General features: G+C 46.1%; 1 protein-coding gene across 1 annotated transcript in view; it reads left to right on the top strand.

Annotated features, from left to right (window-relative positions):
* The first annotated feature begins 10,834 nt into the window (after nucleotides 1-10,834).
* RNF207 (ring finger protein 207) overlaps nucleotides 10,835-22,511 on the top strand; it is a 159,585-nt gene continuing 147,908 nt past the window's right edge. The window contains exon 1 of the mRNA XM_075328790.1: nucleotides 10,835-10,932. The gene's annotated coding sequence lies outside the window, so the exon portion shown is untranslated. The remainder of the gene's footprint in view (nucleotides 10,933-22,511) is intronic.

Genomic DNA, 22,511 nt, shown 5'->3' with positions numbered 1-22,511 from the left:
AGTTAGGTAGCGGTGTATCCCTCATGGAGTTAGGTAGTGGTGTATCCCTCATGTAGTTAGGTAGCGGTGTATCCCTCATGTAGTTAGGTAGCGGTGTATCCCTCATGGAGTTAGGTAGTGGTGTATCCCTCATGTAGTTAGGTAGCGGTGTATCCCTCATGTAGTTAGGTAGCGGTGTATCCCTCATGTACTTAGGTAGCGGTGTATCCCTCATGGAGTTAGGTAGTGGTGTATCCCTCATGTAGTTAGGTAGCGGTGTATCCCGCATGTAGTTAGGTAGCGGTGTATCCCTCATGGAGTTAGGTAGTGGTGTATCCCTCATGTAGTTAGGTAGCGGTGTATCCCTCATGGAGTTAGGTAGTGGTGTATCCTTCATGTAGTTAGGTAGCGGTGTATCCCTCATGTAGTTAGGTAGCGGTGTATCCCGCATGTAGTTAGGTAATGGTGTATCTCTCATGTAGTTAGGTAGCGGTGTATCCCTCATGTAGTTAGGTAACGGTGTATCTCTCATGTAGTTAGGTAGTGGTGTATCCCTCATGTAGTTAGGTAGCGGTGTATCCCTCATGTAGTTAGGTAGCGGTGTATCCCTCATGTAGTTAGGTAGCGGTGTATCTCTCATGTAGTTAGGTAACGGTGTATCTCTCATGTAGTTAGGTAGCGGTGTATCCCTCATGTAGTTAGGTAGCGGTGTATCCCTCATGTAGTTAGGTAACGGTGTATCTCTCATGTAGTTAGGTAGCGGTGTATCCCTCATGTAGTTAGGTAGCGGTGTATCCCTCATGTAGTTAGGTAGCGGTGTATCCCTCATGTAGTTAGGTAGCGGTGTATCCCTCATGTAGTTAGGTAACGGTGTATCTCTCATGTAGTTAGGTAGCGGTGTATCCCTCATGTAGTTAGGTAGCGGTGTATCCTTCATGTAGTTAGGTAGCGGTGTATCCCTCATGTAGTTAGGTAGCGGTGTATCCTTCATGTAGTTAGGTAGCGGTGTATCCCTCATGTAGTTAGGTAGCGGTGTATCCTTCATGTAGTTAGGTAGCGGTGTATCCCTCATGTAGTTAGGTAGCGGTGTATCCCTCATGTAGTTAGGTAGCGGTGTATCCCTCATGTAGTTAGGTAGCGGTGTATCCCTCATGTAGTTAGGTAGTGGTGTATCCCTCATGGAATTAGGTAGTGGTGTATCCCTCATGGAGTTAGGTAGTGGTGTATCCCTCATGTAGTTAGGTAGCGGTGTATCTCTCATGTAGTTAGGTAGCGGTGTATCCCTCATGTAGTTAGGTAGCGGTGTATCCCTCATGGAGTTAGGTAGCGGTGTATCCCGCATGTAGTTAGGTAGCGGTGTATCCCTCATGGAGTTAGGTAGTGGTGTATCCCTCATGTAGTTAGGTAGCGGTGTATCCCTCATGTAGTTAGGTAGCGGTGTATCCCTCATGTAGTTAGGTAGCGGTGTATCCTTCATGTAGTTAGGTAGCGGTGTATCCCTCATGGAGTTAGGTAGCGGTGTATCCCTCATGTAGTTAGGTAGCGGTGTATCCTTCATGTAGTTAGGTAGCGGTGTATCCCTCATGTAGTTAGGTAGCGGTGTATCCCTCATGGAGTTAGGTAGCGGTGTATCCCTCATGTAGTTAGGTAGCGGTGTATCCTTCATGTAGTTAGGTAGTGGTGTATCCCTCATGTAGTTAGGTAGCGGTGTATCCCTCATGTAGTTAGGTAGCGGTGTATCCCTCATGTAGTTAGGTAGCGGTGTGTCCCTGATATAGTTAGGTAGTGGTGTATCCCTCATGTAGTTGGGTAGGGGTATATTTCATCTATCTATCTATCTATCTATCTATCTATCTATCTATCTATCTATCTATCTATCACTTTATCTATCCCTCTATCTATCCCTCTATCTATCCATCCATCCATCCATCCATCCATCCATCTATCTATCTATCTATCTATCTATCTATCTATCTATCTATCTATCTATCTATCTATCCCTCTATCTATCCATCCATCTATCCATCCATCCATCCATCTATCCATCCATCCATCCATCCATCCATCCATCCATCCATCCATCCATCCATCCATCCATCCATCCATCCATCCATCCATCCATCTATCTATCTATCTATCTATCTATCTATCTATCTATCTATCTATCTATCTATCTATCTATCCCTCTATCTATCCCTCTATCTATCTATTTATCTATCTATCTATCCCTCTATCTATCTATCCCTCTATCTATCCCTCTATCTATCTATCTATTTATCTATCTATCTATCTATCTATTTCTATCAGATATTTATAAAATTTATTTTTCTCACTCAATCCCTAAATGTATGATTGTACCTCATTTACATCCCTCACAAGTCACACAATCCCTCTGTTACCTGTGTGTCACACACACAATACATTCTGTTTTGCCCTAAACATCTTCCCATTGAATACATTCCTGTACCTCTGCCTCATTTACATGTCTCACAAGTCTGCCTTTGTGCACACCCCTGGGTCATTTACATGCCATCATTAAAATGCAAGTATCAATAGTGATGAACAAACGACTATTATATTAGAGGCAATCCCCTAACAATAGTAATTACCATAGTATCTGTGTATTCTGCATGTAGTTAGGTAGTCATGTATTATATCAAATTTATAAATTGCGCAAATGTTATTCCATATATTTTGGTTAAGAACTTTGTTTAGATGAGCTATGTGAGGTATGTGGAAAGTTACCGGGTATACGTCTTCCTGCCCAGGAAGGATATAATGGTATACCCTGTAGCGACCAGTGTCAGGGGCGCTACAATAGCACGTTAGAACGCCCCTGTGGGTGTGCTACCATGCTAAGAGGGAGGAATGAGTGCAGGATCAACTCCCTTGGGACTAGTCCCTCATTAGCATATGACAAAAGATGTTTGGAAATACGTTTTCTAAAGATCTCTTTATCTATGCTAATAGATACAGGGACAGTTAGGCAGGGATTAGAAATTTGCACCCAGAACTCCTCATGGTTCTGGGTGCATATTGCATTTGACAGGTTCCCTTTATGTCCTACCCCAACCATGTCCTTGGTGCTCCTGTGAACACCCCCACCTCTCCTGCCCTAACCCTTTTCGGTTCGGTTTGTATAATCTCCATTCCTTTTGACTCAGGAATCTCAGAAAATCCAGGCAATTTACAACTATTAAGGGCTCGTACACATTTGCGTATAACACGGCCGAGGGTTTGTTGATGTTTTGTTGGATTGCATTCGGACCATAGTTATTCTATGAGGCTGTGCCGACCGATTAGGCATGACAAAAAAATCACTGCATGCAGCGATTGTCAGCGTATATCAGATGGCATGCACCATACAAGTCTATGGGTGCATGTGTAGCGCCCCACGGGGCAGGTGCATTTAACCTACTCGTCGCCGGGCCGTCGACTGTCATTGTCATGGGCGGCCTAGCCCGGCTCTGTTGCCCCGAGGTGTACAGAAGATGGCAGGGGAGAGATGTTGGGGGTAGTAGTGAGGTGAATGTCGTGACGCCACCTGTGGTATGTGGCCAGGGAATGGGCCGCTGCTGCTGTCACTGTCCTCCGGGGAGATGGTAGTAGCAACCAGGGATGGTATTGCTCTCCACAGGTAGAGTAGTGATGGCGGTGGGGAGCAGCAGTGCGGGTAATAAAGAGAGTCTATAGCTGCGGTTCCAGGTTGTTTTACTCACTTTTGTACGATGCCACTCGCCCAGGTAATTCCGGTCACTTGCTATGATGGGCTCTTTCGAACCCTAAGGCTGTGTGCACACGTTGCGTTTTTTACCGCGGAAACGCTGCGTTTAGAACCGCAGCGTTTAAGTGGCAAATTGCATGTGTTCAGCTTTCCCAGCAAAGTGTATGAGAAAGCCGAAAAATCAGTGCACACGCTGCGTTTCATGAGATGTACTCTTGTCCCTATCTGCAGGTGCAGTCGTTCCGATTTGGGGTCCGCCTTGAAGCGAGCCCCTGGATCCTATATGGATGTGTGTTGCTGTTGGGCACTGTGTGGTCAGGGAAGCTTGAAAATTTCCCCGTCCAGACAGATTCTGGAAAACCAACGTGAATTATTTTCTTCCCTAGGGTCCTGCTGCCCTGTGTGGCGTCGATTCCGCGGGAAGCAAAGTCACTCTCCCCACGGCAATCGTGTGAACTCCTCCATCCCACCAGAGCACCTGTGAGGCACGTCTGCTCCGCTGCTCTCCTGCTGGACAACTCTCTTAGGCTATGTGCCCACGGGGACAGTGTCCTGCGGATATATCCGCAGGACATTCCGCAGGAGCTCTCAGGAAACCGCACCACAACGTTTGTCTGTTTCCATGCTGCGGAATGTCCTGCGGATATAGTGCGGGCATTCTGCATTGAGGATACAGTACCATGGCTTCGCACTGCATCCTCAATACAGAACAAGTGCTGCAGTGATCGGGAGTTCATACTCACCTCCATCACGCAGCACCTCGCTTTCCGGCAGCTGGGTCACTCTGTCAGTGTCTGCAGGAGAAGGTGGGCGGGCCTGAACTAGCTCCAGCTGTCACATGACCTGTCAAAAGAGCCGGACTGCCCATCACTAGTGCACAGCCTTGTTTTTAGCAACAAAATTAAATGTTATCCTCCAAAATCCAACATGGGGTGCGCCATATTTTTTGCAGCCAGCAAGGTGAAGCAGACAGCTGCAGACCGCAGCTTCACTTTAGCTGGTAATCCAAAACAGAGATCACCCCACGCTGTTATTTCACAGTAAATTAAATAATTTCAAACAAAAAATGTGGGCTACCCCCCCCAAAATGGATTACCAGCCAAGATAAAGCAGACAGCTGTGGTCTGGTATTCTCAGGCTGGCATAGCCGCCCCAGACAAGGTGTATCTATAAGATATGCCAATCCTGGTGCTTCACCTTGGCTCGTCCCGATGCCCTGGTGCGGTGGCAAACGGGGTAATAAATGGGGTTGATGTCAGCTGTGAATTGCCAGCTGACATCAAGCCCTGGTATTAGTCATGGTTTGGCATCTATCAGATAACTCCATTACTAATCCAGTCGTAGAACAACGAAAAATAAAATTTATTTGGACAATCACCCCCCACTACATCCCTCGTTCACCAATTTATTACAAATGTTATTAAAAAAGTCCGACGTTACCCATAGCAAGGTCCCACGCGATTCACAAACGTGAACCTGAAATACATAAAGAGAAAATTATTAAAGAAATAAAGACAACAGGCACCCTCATTCACCAATTTATTACCCTGCAAAATCCCTAATCCGGCGTCACAGGACGATCCATACCATAATCACTGTCCAAGTTAATGAACAGAATGTTCCCCATTGGCTGGGAGAGCAGTGACCTGAGATAACTTCATCAAGTCAGCCCAGATCACAGCAGGGGTCACACAACAGCAGTGAGCAGCGGCGGGATCACAAGCGCTGACGTCATCAGGTTAGCTCATGACATTATATCACACCGCAGAGAGGGCCTGCAAGCGGGGTGGACTGCGGGAGCGGCCATGCAGGCGGGGTGGGCTGCGGGAGCGGCCATGCAGGCGGGGTGGGCTGCGGGAGCGGCCATGCAGGCGGGGTGGGCTGCAGGAGCGACCATGCAGGCGGGGTGGGCTGCGGGAGCGACCATGCAAGCGGGGTGGGCTACAAGGCTGTAGGACAGGTGGGCTGCGGGAGCGAGGCTGCCAAATGGGTGGGCTGCAAGGCTGTAGTATAGGAGGGCTGCGGGAGTGGGCACGCAGGACAGATGGGCTGTAAGCCTGCAGGACGGGTGGGCTGCGGGAGCGGGACCGCAGGCGTGGAGGGCTGCAAGGCTGTAGGACGGGTGGGCTGCGGGAGCGGGACCACAGGCGGGGTGGGCTGCAGGCCTGTAGGACGGGTGGGCTGCGGGAGCGGGCCTGCTGGCAGCGTGGGTTCCGTGAGCGGGCCTGTCGGCCAGGTGCACTGCATGAGGCAGCGTGGAGCGGAGAAGCCATCACCGGGGGCAGGAAGGCTTCATCCCTGGAACACGGCGTGAGGAGCTCGATCCTGACCACAGGAGCCATGGCGATCTCAGAAGGCAGTAGGCAGAATGCAGGAGGAAGAAAAACAAAAAGCCAGCACTAAATGTGCACTTCAGCACTAAAAATTCCGAACTGTACTTATAAAAATTTTGAGATTTTTGGCAAAAAATTGCAATTTCTTGAGCTGCCTCGCCACGTCACGGCAAATCTCATTTGAGGCAGTCCTACACTAAAATATTTTTATAAAATCTGCCATACGGCCTCACATATGAATAGTAGAACTGCTCTCAGCAGCACTCACCTGGTCTATTTCAATCCCGTACCCATGACTGAGTCATGGCTGTGGGCGGGACAGGTCCAAGCAAATGCTGCATGAAGTAAATAGCCTGTGGACAGGGCCTGATGACTGAATGTGAACAGTCACCAACCACCAAAATCTAGACAGATGGAATACATCCCAAATTGGGGTGCATAGCATGGTGGGGGTCAGCCACCAACCAATTCAATGAAGAAAAACAAAAAGCCAGCACTAAATGTGCAATTCAACACTAAAAATTCCAAACTGTACTTATTATAAAAATTTTGAGATTTTTGGCAAAAAATCAGGCTATTTACTTCATGCAGCATCCTGAAAAATGAGAACGGTACGGGTTTTGGAAAATGGCGCAAAACATGCGCCACGTTTTTTGGACAAGCTTGTGAATTTGTTTTAACCCCTTAGACACAAGTAAACCTATACATGTTTGGGGTCTACAAACTCGCACTGATCTGAGGCATCACATAGATACATCAGTTTTAACATATAGGGAAAACCGTGAATAAAATATCCCAAAAACTATTGTACGATCACACTTTTTTTGCAATTTTTCCGTACACTATATGGTAAAACTTATGGTTTCATTTAAAAGTACAACTCGTCCCGCAAAAAACAAGCCCTTACATGGCAAGATTGACAGAAAAATAAAAAAGTTACGGCTCTCGGAAGAAGGGGAGCAAAAAACAAAAACGCATAAACGGAAAGTGCCGGGGGCTGAAGGGGTTAAAGCGCTGTTGTCTCTTTATATTCTATATTTGTATTGCTATGTACTGTATTATACTGTATATATTTATATACACGTCTTGGAGCCATGCCTTTGCATTGTATTCTTTGTACCTTTGTTTGCGCCTCTATTCAAGGCATCCAGTCCCTATGGAGTCTGCTTTCCTCGTTAACCATCCACATGGCCTTAGGGTGTTGACACCACCCCCCTTGATTCTCTGTGAGGCTGCTCCGAGATCTGCGATCTCTGGGAGTGTTTCCAGACCTGTACTTTGCTTTTATGCAGTGCCCGATCGCTTTTCACTGTGCGCATGCGCGGCTTGGTGTTTTGGCATCGGAATGCACACAATCTTCGCCAGCAGCTCCACACATGCGCGGTGTCTGCCCTCGGGGGTACATGTAACGCACTCGGCTTCCCCGATCACATGATGCAATCAAGGTTTAAGATCCTTAAAAGGCCTGGCAGGACGGGTTTTCTAGAAGCAGGTGGTGTCCGGTGAAACGGCCGTCAGAGGTCACGCTACCAGGTACCCCTGTGCCTCTAAATCACCAATAGTAATGGATAAGCCCTTTTTGAGGTGCTCATATAGCTTTTTTGCACCTTGACACACATCATTTATTAGATTGTATTATCCCTATGCACGGCCGCACCTTAGGCGGGCTTTGCACACTACGACATCACAGGTGCGATGTTGGTGGGGTCAAATTGAAAATGACATACTTCCGGCATCGCATGCGACATCGTAGTGTGTAAAGGTTCGATGATACGATTAACGAGCGCAAACGCGTCGTAATGGTATCATCGGTGCAGCGTCGGCGTAATCCATAATTACGCTGACGCGATGGTCCGATGTTGTTTTTCGCTCCTGCGGCAGCACACATCGCTGTGTGTGAAGCCGCAGGAGTGAGGAACATCTCCTACCGGCGTCACCGCGGCTTCCGTAGGATATGCGGAAGGAAGGAGGTGGGCGGGATGTTTACATCCCGCTCATCTCCGCCCCTATTGGCCGCCTGCCGTCGCTGTGACGCCGCATGACCCGCCCCCTTAATAAGGAGGCGGGTCGCCGGCCAGAGCGACATCCCAGGACAGGTGAGTCCATGTGAAGCTGCCGTAGCGATAATGTTCACTACGGCAGCTATCACAAGGATATCGTACCTGTGACGGGGACTATCGCGTGCGGCATCGCAGCATCGGCGTGCAAAGCCTGCCTAACTCTTACCCTTGTATCTGGTATACTGCCGTTCTATACTTGCGGCTTTCATACTCTTTGGTGAGTCTCTGGATCAGTGTTATACATCCTATACAGGTTGTGCCCTTATGTGATGTTTCCACCTGTATGTTGAATCTTTTTATATGCACTGGAAACTCCTGTTCTCTTTTGAATAGTTTGATTTCTTTGCCTGTGTGGACTGGATACTGACATCTGGCGAGAAGTTCATGTGAATACCACTTTATATTTAGTTAGAAAATTGGTGACGTGTTCAATACTTATTTCACCTGCTTTATGTAGTCTTAAGGCCCCGTCACACACATAGATAAATCTGCGGCAGATCTGTGGTTGCAGTGAAATTGTGGACAATCAGTGCTAGGTTTGTGGCTGTGTACAAATGGAACAATATGTCCATGATTTCACTGCAACCACAGATCTGCCAAAGATTTATCCTGTGTGTGACGGGGCCTTAAGGGGACAAACGGATCCGTGTGTACGCTATTACATCCACGTAACAACCGCATCCGTTCCAGTTTTCATCAGTGTGGCTTGTTTTGCAGACCGCAAAAAAAAGGTAAGGAGGGTTTGTGCCACAAATTTACCCAGCATCCATTATATACAGTTGAAAGGTAGGTGCATAGATAAGACATATAGTGTGTCCACCCATATCCTGTCCACCGCCATTAACTTGAGAACGGCAGCAGCTATAGGCATAGAAGTGGTGTCTAGGTATAGTAAAGTATCCATGCGCTACGCAATGAAACTACCTATAGCGCCACCTGGTGGAAAACAACAGTTAGTATTTTTATCTCAAAAACAGAACGAGATAAGAGTAACAAGTGAATTAAAAAATTGTAGGGCATCATCAATTCAATATGAATCGACACCTTGCACCATGTCGCATACACCTGCTGTTTGATGTGACCTCACAGAAAGAAGTCCAATGGGGTCAGGTGAGCGTGGAGGCCACTCCACACAGCCACCATACCTAATGACTTATAGGAAGGTCTCCATGAGGTATCGCTTCACGTCCGCAGTCTTGTGAGTTTTACACGTTCTAATCATAGCATTTCTGTATGCAAGGTGTCGATTCGTATTGAATTGATGATGCCCTGCAACTTTGTAATTCACTTTTTTTCTCTATCTCGTTCCGTTTTCAAGATAAAAATGCTAACTCTGTTGTTTTCCACCAGGTGGCGCTTTATGTGGTTTCATTGCGTAGCGCATGGATACTTTACTATACCTAGACACCACTTCTATGCCTATAGCTGTCGCCGTTCAAGTTAATGGTGGTGGACAGGAAATGGGAGGACACACTGTCTAATGTCCCAATCCACAGCATTTTGTAAGCTTGCACCCTTTAGTGCCTTTCACTTTCCTGTGGCACTAAAGGGTGTGTTAGCTCCCAATAAATAATTTAAAAAAGACGGCGCGGGCTCCCTCCTATTAGCTCTGGTGCGGTGGCAAATGGGGTAATAAATGGGGTTGATGTCAGCTGTGAATTGCCAGCTGACATCAAGCCCTGGTATTAGTCATGGTTTGGCATCTATCAGATACCTCCATTACTAATCCATAGAACGAAAAATAAAATTTATATGGACAATCACCCCCCACTACATCCCTCGTTCACCAATTTATTACAAATGTTATTAAAAAATGTCCGACGTAATCCATAGCAAGGTCCCACGACGATTCCTAAACGCGAACCTGAAATACATCAAGAGAAAATTATTAAAATTATTAAAGAAATAAATACAACAGACACCCTCATTCACCAATTTATTCCCAAAATCCCTAATCCGGCGTCCCATACCCACTGTCTCAGTCAAGTCACAGCAGGGGTGACAACAGCGGTGAGCAGCCGCGGGATCACAAGCGCTGACATAAAGTTAGCTCATGACGTTATATCACACCGCAGAGAGGGCCTGCAGGCGGGGTGGGCTGCGGGAGCGGGCATGCAGGCGGGGTGGGCTGCGGGAGCGGGCATGCAGGCGGGGTGGGCTGCGGGAGTGAGCATGCAGGCGGGGTGGGCTGCGGGAGCGGGCATGCAGGCGGGGTGGGCTGCAAGGCTGTAGGACAGGTGGGCTACGGGTTTGCAGGAGGGGTGGGCTGCGGGAGCAGGCATGCAGGCGGGGTGGGCTGCAAGGCTGTAGTACGGGAGGGCGGCGGGAGCGGGCACGCAGGACGGATGGGCTGTAAGCCTGCAGGACGGGTGGGCTGCGGGAGCGGGACCGCAGGCGTGGAGGGCTGCAAGGCTGTAGGACGGGTGGACTGCGAGAGCGCGCTTGCCGGACTGGTGGGCTGCGGGAGCGGGACCGCAGGCGGGGTGGGCTGCAGGCCTGTAGGACGGGTGGGCTGCGGGAGCGGGCCTGCTGGCAGCTTGGGTTCCGTGAGCGGGCCTGTCGGCCGGGCGGACTGCATGAGGCAGCGTGGAGCGGAGCAGCCATCACCGGGGGCAGGAAGGCTTCATCCCTGGAACACGGCGTGAGGAGCTCGATCCTGACCACAGGAGCCATGGCGATCTCAGGAGGCAGTAGGGCAGAAAGCGGGAGGAAGCTGCCGCACGCTGATTTATCAGCATAAGCCCCGCCCCTACTGGTCACATAGCTATGACGTCACCAGAGGCCCCTTAGCCACGCCCACTGGGATTTAACCATGTAATGTCACCGCTGTCCAAAGGTTGGAAGAGAAATTTCATACTTTACTATACAGTATAAGTATTCATGATAAATAGCCTGAATCCGCATAACATACACTGTACACACATTACATTACTGACCCAGAGTTACATCCTGCATTATACTCCAGAACTGCACTCACTATTCTGCTGGTGGAGTCACTGTGTACATACATTACTGATCCTGCCTTACATCCTGTATTATACTCCAGAGCTGCACTCACTATTCTGCTGCTGCACTCACTATTCTGCTGGTAGATTCACTGTGTACATATATTACATTACTTATCCTGTACTGATCCTGAGTTACATCCTGCATTATACTCCAGAGCTGCACTCACTATTCTGCTGGTGCAGGCACTGTGCACATACATTACATTATTTGCTTTTATACGGTGCAGTAATAAAGCTCATGAGGACCCATGTCCATTATTTGTACACAGTAATGTCATATGCAGTGACCTGTCAGCTGTTTCTCTCCTGGGAAACCTGGGTGACAACTAACATTACTGCCATTCCAGATCCCTTATTCACCAGCCCCGGATTATGGGACAGCTCTTCTCCCTAGTTTTTTGTAAACAAAAAATACATGGCTAAATACTCAATACTCTGGGGGAAACACTCCATAGGTTCCCACAGGAGGGGTGCCAACTTCAAACCGAAACATATTAGACAAAGAAGGAAATGGCACTGAAGTTATGTAAAAAATTGTGTTTATTGGAAAAAATTATCAAAAATATTTATTCTTGAGTAGAAAACAGTCAAAAGAATTTTTTGCAAGAAAAATAATAAAATCGAGGCCACAGAGGTGTGAATGGAAGACAAAGTTGGATACAATGGAGAACACAATTGTAATAAAACCAAACCACCAACCCTGTTAACCCTGCCACATAGGGAAGATATGAAAAGAACCAAGTAACGGCTCAAACGGCTTCTCCCTAGTTTGTAGCGGTGTATCCCTCATGTAGTTAGGTAGCAGTGTATCCCTCATGTAGTTAGGTAGCGGTGTATCCCTCATGTAGTTAGGTAGCGGTGTATCCCTCATGTAGTTAGGTAGCGGTGTATCCCTCATGTAGTTAGGTAGAGGTGTATCCCTCATGTAGTTAGGTAGCGGTGTATCCCTCATGTAGTTAGGTAGCGGTGTATCCCTCATGTAGTTAGGTAGCGGTGTATCCCTCATGTAGTTAGGTAGTGGTGTATACCTCATGTAGTTAGGTAGCGGTGTATCCCTCATGTAGTTAGGTAGCGGTGTATCCCTCATGTAGTTAGGTGGTGGTGTATCCCTCATGTAGTTAGGTAGCAGTGTATCCCTCATGTAGTTAGGTAGCGGTGTATCCGTCATGTAGTTAGGTAGCGGTGTATCCCTCATGTAGTTAGGTAGTGGTGTATCCCTCATGTAGTTAGGTAGCGGTGTATCCCTCATGTAGTTAGGTAGTGGTGTATCCCTCATGTAGTTAGGTAGTGGTGTATCCCTCATGTAGTTAGGTAGCAGTGTATCCCTCATGTAGTTAGGTAGCGGTGTATCCCTCATGTAGTTAGGTAGCGGTGTATCCCTCATGTAGTTAGGTAGCGGTGTATCCCTCATGTAGTTAGGTAGTGGTGTATACCTCATGTAGTTAGGTAGCGGTGTATCCCTCATGTAGTTAGGTAGCGGTATATCCCTCATGTAGTTAGGTGGTGGTGTATCCCTCATGTAGTTAGGTAGCAGTGTATCCCTCATGTAGTTAGGTAGCGGTGTATCCCTCATGTAGTTAGGTAGCGGTGTATCCCTCATGTAGTTAGGTAGTGGTGTATCCCTCATGTAGTTAGGTAGCGGTGTATCCCTCATGTAGTTAGGTAGCGGTGTATCCCTCATGTAGTTAGGTAGCGGTGTATCCCTCATGTAGTTAGGTAGTGGTGTATCCCTCATGTAGTTAGGTAGCAGTGTATCCCTCATGTAGTTAGGTAGTGGTGTATCCCGCATGTAGTTAGGTAGCGGTGTATCCCTCATGTAGTTAGGTAGCGGTGTATCCCTCATGTAGTTAGGTAGCGGTGTATCCCTCATGTAGTTAGGTAGCGGTGTATCCCTCATGTAGTTAGGTAGCGGTGTATCCCTCATGTAGTTAGGTAGTGGTGTATACCTCATGTAGTTAGGTAGCGGTGTGTCCCTCATGTAGTTAGGTAGCGGTGTATCCCTCATGTAGTTAGGTGGTGGTGTATCCCTCATGTAGTTAGGTAGCAGTGTATCCCTCATGTAGTTAGGTAGCGGTGTATCCCTCATGTAGTTAGGTAGCGGTGTATCCCTCATGTAGTTAGGTAGCGGTGTATCCCTCATGTAGTTAGGTAGCGGTGTATCCCTCATGTAGTTAGGTAGCGGTGTATCCCTCATGTAGTTAGGTAGTGGTGTATACCTCATGTAGTTAGGTAGCGGTGTATCCCTCATGTAGTTAGGTAGCGGTGTATCCCTCATGTAGTTAGGTGGTGGTGTATCCCTCATGTAGTTAGGTAGCAGTGTATCCCTCATGTAGTTAGGTAGCGGTGTATCCCTCATGTAGTTAGGTAGTGGTGTATCCCTCATGTAGTTAGGTAGTGGTGTATCCCTCATGTAGTTAGGTAGCAGTGTATCCCTCATGTAGTTAGGTAGCGGTGTATCCCTCATGTAGTTAGGTAGCGGTGTATCCCTCATGTAGTTAGGTAGCGGTGTATCCCTCATGTAGTTAGGTAGTGGTGTATACCTCATGTAGTTAGGTAGCGGTGTATCCCGCATGTAGTTAGGTAGCGATGTATCCCTCATGTAGTTAGGTAGCGGTGTATCCCTCATGTAGTTAGGTAGCGGTGTATCCCTCATGTAGTTAGGTAGCGGTGTATCCCTCATGTAGTTAGGTAGTGGTGTATACCTCATGTAGTTAGGTAGCGGTGTGTCCCTCATGTAGTTAGGTAGCGGTGTATCCCTCATGTAGTTAGGTGGTGGTGTATCCCTCATGTAGTTAGGTAGCAGTGTATCCCTCATGTAGTTAGGTAGCGGTGTATCCGTCATGTAGTTAGGTAGCGGTGTATCCCTCATGTAGTTAGGTAGTGGTGTATCCCTCATGTAGTTAAGTAGCGGTGTATCCCTCATGTAGTTAGGTAGTGGTGTATCCCTCATGTAGTTAGGTAGTGGTGTATCCCTCATGTAGTTAGGTAGCAGTGTATCCCTCATGTAGTTAGGTAGCGGTGTATCCCTCATGTAGTTAGGTAGCGGTGTATCCAACATGCAGTTAGGTAGCGGTGTATCCCTCATGTAGTTAGGTAGTGGTGTATCCCTCATGTAGTTAGGTAGCGGTGTATCCCTCATGTAGTTAGGTAGCGGTGTATCCCTCATGTAGTTAGGTAGCGGTGTATCCCTCATGTAGTTAGGTAGTGGTGTATCCCTCATGTAGTTAGGTAGGGGTGTATCCCGCATGTAGTTAGGTAGCGGTGTATCCCTCATGTAGTTAGGCAGCGGTGTATCCCTCATGTAGTTAGGTAGCGGTGTATCCCTCATGTAGTTAGGTAGCGGTGTATCCCTCATGTAGTTAGGTAGCGGTGTATCCCTCATGTAGTTAGGTAGTGGTGTATACCTCATGTAGTTAGGTAGCGGTGTGTCCCTCATGTAGTTAGGTAGCGGTGTATCCCTCATGTAGTTAGGTGGTGGTGTATCCCTCATGTAGTTAGGTAGCAGTGTATCCCTCATGTAGTTAGGTAGCGGTGTATCCGTCATGTAGTTAGGTAGCGGTGTATCCCTCATGTAGTTAGGTAGTGGTGTATCCCTCATATAGTTAGGTAGCGGTGTATCCCTCATGTAGTTAGGTAGTGGTGTATCCCTCATGTAGTTAGGTAGTGGTGTATCCCTCATGTAGTTAGGTAGCAGTGTATCCCTCATGTAGTTAGGTAGCGGTGTATCCCTCATGTAGTTAGGTAGCGGTGTATCCAACATGCAGTTAGGTAGCGGTGTATCCCTCATGTAGTTAGGTAGTGGTGTATACCTCATGTAGTTAGGTAGCGGTGTATCCCTCATGTAGTTAGGTAGCGGTGTATCCCTCATGTAGTTAGGTAGCGGTGTATCCCTCATGTAGTTAGGTAGCGGTGTATCCCTCATGTAGTTAGGTAGTGGTGTATCCCTCATGTAGTTAGGTAGCGGTGTATCCCTCATGTAGTTAGGTAGCGGTGTATCCCTCATGTAGTTAGGTAGTGGTGTATCCCTCATGTAGTTAGGTAGCGGTGTATCCCTCATGTAGTTAGGTAGCGGTGTATCCCTCATGTAGTTAGGTAGCGGTGTATCCCTCATGTAGTTAGGTAGCGGTGTATCCCTCATGTAGTTAGGTAGTGGTGTATCCCGCATGTAGTTAGGTAGCGGTGTATCCCTCATGTAGTTAGGTAGCGGTGTATCCAACATGCAGTTAGGTAGCGGTGTATCCCTCATGTAGTTAGGTAGCGGTGTATCCCTCATGTAGTTAGGTAGCGGTGTATCCCTCATGTAGTTAGGTAGAGGTGTATCCCTCATGTAGTTAGGTAGAGGTGTATCCCTCATGTAGTTAGGTAGAGGTGTATCCCTCATCTAGTTAGGTAGCGGTATATCCCGCATGTAGTTAGGTAGCGGTGTATATCGCATGTAGTCATGTAGCAGTGTATGGATGGTGGGTGGCTTGTGTCAATGGACATTTCGACTTTCCCGGTACTTTGTCAAATAGTCGCTAAACAGAAAAATACTAAGTGATTAAACATAGGAATGTGCCAAACAACATAGAAAAGATCTAAACTATTTATAATATGACCAGTATATACAATATGTATAAAATATATATAGCTCAGGGTAGCGGGAAGTGTCCCAAAATATCATTGTGTAATGTGTACACTATCCCTAAATGTATGATTGTCCCTCATTTACATCCCTCACAAGTCACACAATCCCTCTGTTACCTGTGTAAGTGTCACATAATACATTCACACAATACATTCTGTTTTGCCCAAACATCTTCCCATTGAATACATTCCTGTACCTCTGCCTCATTTACATGTCTTACAAGTCTGCCTTTGTGCACACCCCTGGGTCATTTACATGCCATCATTAAAATGCAAGTATCAATAGTGATGAACAAAGGACCATTAGATTAGAGGCCAATCTCCTAACAATAGTAATTACCATGGTATCATGTATCCTGCATATAGTCAGGTAGCCATCTATGCTTCATGTAGGGATACACTGCTACCTGACTACATAATAACAATGTATTGTGTGAAACTTGCAAAGGTAACAGAGGGATTGTGTGACATGTAAGAGATGTAAATGAAGGACAAATATACATTTAGGGATTGTGTACATACTACACAATGATATTTTGGGACACTTCCCGCTACCATGAGCTATATACATTTTACGCATATTGTATATATTGTGCATATTGTAAATAGTTTACATCTTTTCTAGGTTGTTTGGCCATTGGCACAAGTCGCCTACCAACCATACACAGCTACCTGACTAAATGCAGTATACACCGCTACCTAACTACATGAGGGATACACCGCTACCTAACTACATGAGGGATACACCGCTACCTAACTACATGAGGGATACACCGCTACCTAACTACATGAGGGATACACCGCTACCTAACTACATGAGGGATACACCGCTACCTAACTACATGAGGGATACACCGCTACCTAACTACATGAGGGATACACCGCTACTTAACTACATGAGGGATACACCGCTACCTAACTACATGAGGGATACACCGCTACCCAACTACATGAGGGATACACCACTACCTAACTACATGAGGGATACACCACTACCTAACTACATGAGGGATACACCGCTACCTAACTACATGAGGGATACACCGCTACCTAACTACATGAGGGATACACCGCTACCTAACTACATGAGGGATACACCACTACCTAACTACATGAGGGATACACCGCTACCTAACTACATGAGGGATACACCGCTACCTAACTACATGAGGGATACACCGCTACCTAACTACATGAGGAATACACCGCTACCTAACTACATGCGGGATACACCGCTACCTAACTACATGAGGGATACACCGCTACCTAACTACATGAGGGATACACCGCTACCTAACTACATGCGGGATACACCGCTACCTAACTACATGACGGATACACCGCTACCTAACTACATGACGGATACATCACTACCTAACTACATGAGGGATACACCGCTACCTAACTACATGAGGGATACACCGCTACCTAACTACATGAGGGATACACCGCTACCTAACTACATGAGGGATACACCGCTACCTAACTACATGAGGGATACACCGCTACCTAACTACATGAGGGATACACCGCTACCTAACTACATGCGGGATACACCGCTACCTAACTACATGACGGATACACCGCTACCTAACTACATGACGGATACATCACTACCTAACTACATGAGGGATACACCGCTACCTAACTACATGAGGGATACACCGCTACCTAACTACATGAGGGATACACCGCTACCTAACTACATGAGGGATACACCGCTACCTAACTACATGACGTATACACCACTACCTAACTACATGACGGATACACCGCTACCTAACTACATGACGGATACATCACTACCTAACTACATGAGGGATACACCGCTACCTAACTACATGAGGGATACACTGCTACCTAACTACATGAGGGATACACTGCTACCTAACTACATGACGGATACACCACTACCTAACTACATGAGGTATACACCGCTACCTAACTACATGTGGGATACACCGCTACCTAACTACATGAGGGATACACCGCTACCTAACTACATGAGGGATACACCGCTACCTAACTACATGAGGGATACACCGCTACCTAACTACATGAGGGATACACCGCTACCCAACTACATGAGGGATACACCACTACCTAACTACATGAGGGATACACCGCTACCTAACTACATGAGGGATACACCGCTACCTAACTACATGAGGTATACACCGCTACCTAACTACATGAGGGATACACCACTACCTAACTACATGAGGGATACACCGCTACCTAACTACATGCGGGATACACTGCTACTTAACTACATGAGGGATACACCGCTACCTAACTGCATGTTGGATACACCGCTACCTAATTACATGAGGGATACACCGCTACCTAACTACATGAGGTATACACCACTACCTAACTACGTGAGGGATACACCGCTACCTAACTACATGCGGGATACACCACTACCTAACTACATGAGGGATACACCGCTACCTAACTACATGCGGGATACACCACTACCTAACTACATGAGGGATACACCACTACCTAACTACATGAGGGATACACTGCTACCTAACTACATGGGGGATACACCGCTACCTAACTACATGAGGGATACACCGCTACCTAACTACATGAGGTATACACCACTACCTAATTACATGAGGGATACACCACTACCTAACTACATGAGGGATACACCGCTACCTAACTACATGCGGGATATACCGCTACCTAACTACATGTTGGATACACTGCTACCTAACTACATAAGGGATACACCACTACCTAACTACATGAGGGATACACCGCTACCTAACTACATGAGGTATACACCGCTACCTAACTACATGAGGGATACACCTCTACCTAACTACATGCGGGATACACCGCTACCTAACTACATGAGGGATACACCGCTACCTAACTACATGAGGGATACACAGCTACCTAACTACATGAGGGATACACCGCTACCTAACTACATGAGGGATACACCGCTACCTAACTACATGAGGAATACACCGCTACCTAACTACATGAGGGATACTCCGCTACCTAACTACATGCGGTATACACGGCTACCAAGCTACATGTCGGATACACTGCTACCTAACTACATGAGGGATACACCGCTACCTAACTACATGAGGGATACACCGCTACCTAACTACATGAGGGATACACTGCTACCTAACTACATGAGGGATACACCGCTACCTAACTACATGCGGTATACACGACTACCTAACTACATGAGGGATACACCGCTACCTAACTACATGAGGGATACACCGCTACCTAACTACATGAGGGATACACCGCTACCTAACTACATGAGGGATACACCGCTACCTAACTACATGAGGGATACACCGCTACCTAACTACATGAGGGATACACCGCTACCTAACTACATGAGGGATACACCTCTACCTAACTACATGAGAGATACACCGCTACCTAACTACATGAGGGATACACCACTACCTAACTACATGAGGGATACACTGTTACCTAACTACATGACGGATACACCACTACCTAACTACATGAGGGAAAAAACGCTACCTAACTACATGAGGGATACACTGCTACCTAACTACATGAAGGATACACCACTACCTAACTACATGAGGGATACACCGCTACCTAACTACATGAGGGATACACCGCTACCTAACGACATGAGGGATACACCGCTACCTAACTACATGAAGGATACACCGCTACCTAACTACATGAAGGATACACCGCTACCTAACTACATGAGGGATACACCGCTACCTAACTACATGAGGGATACACCGCTACCTAACTACATGAGGGATACACCACTACCTAACTACATGAGGGATACACTGTTACCTAACTACATGAGGGAAAAAACGCTACCTAACTACATGAGGGATACACTGCTACCTAACTACATGAAGTATACACCACTACCTAACTACATGAGGGATACACCGCTACCTAACTACATGAGGGATACACCGCTACCTAACTACATGAGGGATACACCGCTACCTAACTACATGAAGGATACACCGCTACCTAACTACATGAAGGATACACCGCTACCTAACTACATGAGGGATACACCGCTACCTAACTACATGAGGGATACACCGCTACCTAGCTACATGTGAGATTGTTAGAATGCTAGCGCCAATAATAATTATTGTCACCAATAAATTGGCTTGTTAATAATGTAATATGGGCTAACTCCTGATATTCATTTTTATTATCAGATTTGGCTACTAATAGTTAATATGCAATGTAACATACATTTACACATTTAACGCTATATAATCCTTTGCTGGTTGAATATATATATGGTAACACAAGGCCTCAATGTAAAATTGATTTATTCAAACAACAAAAATTCTCAAAATATTAGATACAACAAGGTGCTTCACAAATTCAAATCACACTAGGGACTAGTGGACATGTACACAACCAGAATACACTAAATATTACAGGGTTACAATACAGTGAATACCAATTAATTTTCAAATAACCATACGATTTTGATAATAAATATACCTTGGAGAAAACGGTAACAAACTGGGGTTGAAAATCTGAAAATTACATGATCTAGGTATAAATAACCTCATTATTAATAGTATATCTATACACAGACAAGAATAAAGATTTGATTTTTGATTTTTGACAGACGGCTGTACCGCCAGGGTATCTCAAATAACAATACAGAATTTCAACACCAGTCAGAATAAAATATCACATATCAAAATGGAAAATAATGCAACCAATTAATAGTGCAGTGCACTGTACTATCATGGACCTGCCTGTTGTGTTCCTTGGTCTTCATGATGCTATCTGCGCTTTAAACAGAACGCTGAGACGATCACAGAGCAGGTGCATTGATACGGAGACTTGATTACACACAGGGGATTATATTTATCATCATCAGTCATTGAGGACAACATTGGATCATTCAGAGATCCTCAATCAACTTCTGGAGTGTTTGCTGCACTGAAAGTAAAGGGGATGAATAATATTGCACGCCCCAATTTTCAGTTATTTATTTTGTACAAAAATTTAAAATAAACAATAAATTTCGTTCAACTTCACAATTATGTGTCCCACTTGTTGTTGTTGATTCTTCACCATAAAATTTAAATTTTTATCTTTATGTTTGAAGCCTGAAATGTGGGAAAAGGTTGAAAAATTCTAGGGGGCCAAATACTTTCGCAAGGCACTGTACTTCAACCATATTAAGGTTGATGATTATGGGCTACCATTAGGGTTCATCGAATACTCTAATATTTGCTTCGGCGAATATCCGGCGAATACGTCACCGCTATTCGACTGTTTGCGAATATTCGACGCCCAATGTAAGTCTATGGGAAACCAGAATAATTTCACATTGGACCTAACGGCAAGCTGTGGTGACCGAGGAAAAGGCAGAAACAGTGCAAGCACAGTCTCTCTCCCTCTCTCCCTCGTGTGGATTACACCGGATCTGGGGGCAATTGACTGGAAAACACGCGCCAGGAAGTCAGAAATGAAGCTGAAAGTATCAGAGCGGATGTAGTTTTATCCGTTGGATACCAAATAGTGGCGAAAACATTCGCTCATCCCTAGTTACCATATATATATTCAATCAGCAAAGGATTATATAGCGTTAAGCGTCTAAATGTATGTTACATTGCATATTAACTATTATTAGCCAAATCTGATAATAAAAATTAATATCAGGAGTTAGCCCATATTACATTATTAACAAGCCAACGTATTGGCTATAATTAATATTGGCGCTAGCCCTGTAACAATCCCTCATGTAGTTAGGTAGCGGTGAATCTCATGTAGTTAGGTAGTGGTGTATCCCTCCTGTAGTTAGGTAGCGGTGTATCCCTCATGTAGTTAGGTAGCGGTGTATCTCTCATGTAGTTAGGTAGCGGTGTATCCCTCATGTAGTTAGGTAACGGTGTATCCCTCCTGTAGTTAGGTAGCGGTGTATCCCTCATGTAGTTAGGTAGCGGTGTATCTCTCATGTAGTTAGGTAGCGGTGTATCCCTCATGTAGTTAGGTAACGGTGTATCCCTCATCTAGTTAGGTAGCGGTGTATTCCTCATGTAGTTAGGTAGCGGTGTATCCCTCATGTAGTTAGGTAGCGGTGTATCCCTCATGTAGTTAGGTAGCAGTGTATCCCTCATGTAGTTAGGTAGCGGTGTATCCCTCATGTAGTTAGGTAGTGGTGTATCCCTCATGTAGTTAGGTAGCGGTGTATCCCTCATGTAGTTAGGTAGTGGTGTATCCCTCATGTAGTTAGGTAGTGGTGTATCCCTCATGTAGTTAGGTAGTGGTGTATCCCTCATGTAGTTAGGTAGTGGTGTATCCCTCATGTAGTTAGGTAGTGGTGTATCCCTCATGTAGTTAGGTAGCCGTGTATACCTCATGTAGTTAGGTAGTGGTGTATCCCTCATGTAGTTAGGTAGCCGTGTATACCTCATGTAGTTAGGTAGCGGTGTATCCCTCATGTAGTTAGGTAGTGGTGTATCCCTCATGTAGTTTGGTAGCGGTGTATCCCTCATGTATTAAGGTAGCGGTGTATCCCTCATGTAGTTAGGTAGCGGTGTATCTCTCATGTAGTTAGGTAGCGGTGTATCCCTCATGTAGTTAGGTAGCGGTGTATCTCTCATGTAGTTAGGTAGCGGTGTATCACACATGTAGTTAGGTAGCGGTGTATCCCTCATGTAGTTAGGTAGCGGTGTATCCCTCATGTAGTTAGGTAGCAGTGTATCTCTCATGTAGTTAGGTAGCGGTGTATCCCTCATGTAGTTAGGTAGTG

This window comes from Anomaloglossus baeobatrachus, chromosome 11 (assembly GCF_048569485.1).
Source record: "Anomaloglossus baeobatrachus isolate aAnoBae1 chromosome 11, aAnoBae1.hap1, whole genome shotgun sequence".
Taxonomy (NCBI): domain Eukaryota; kingdom Metazoa; phylum Chordata; class Amphibia; order Anura; family Aromobatidae; genus Anomaloglossus; species Anomaloglossus baeobatrachus.
Note: the sequence above shows the minus strand (reverse complement) of the source record. Positions and strands in the feature narration are given on the sequence as shown.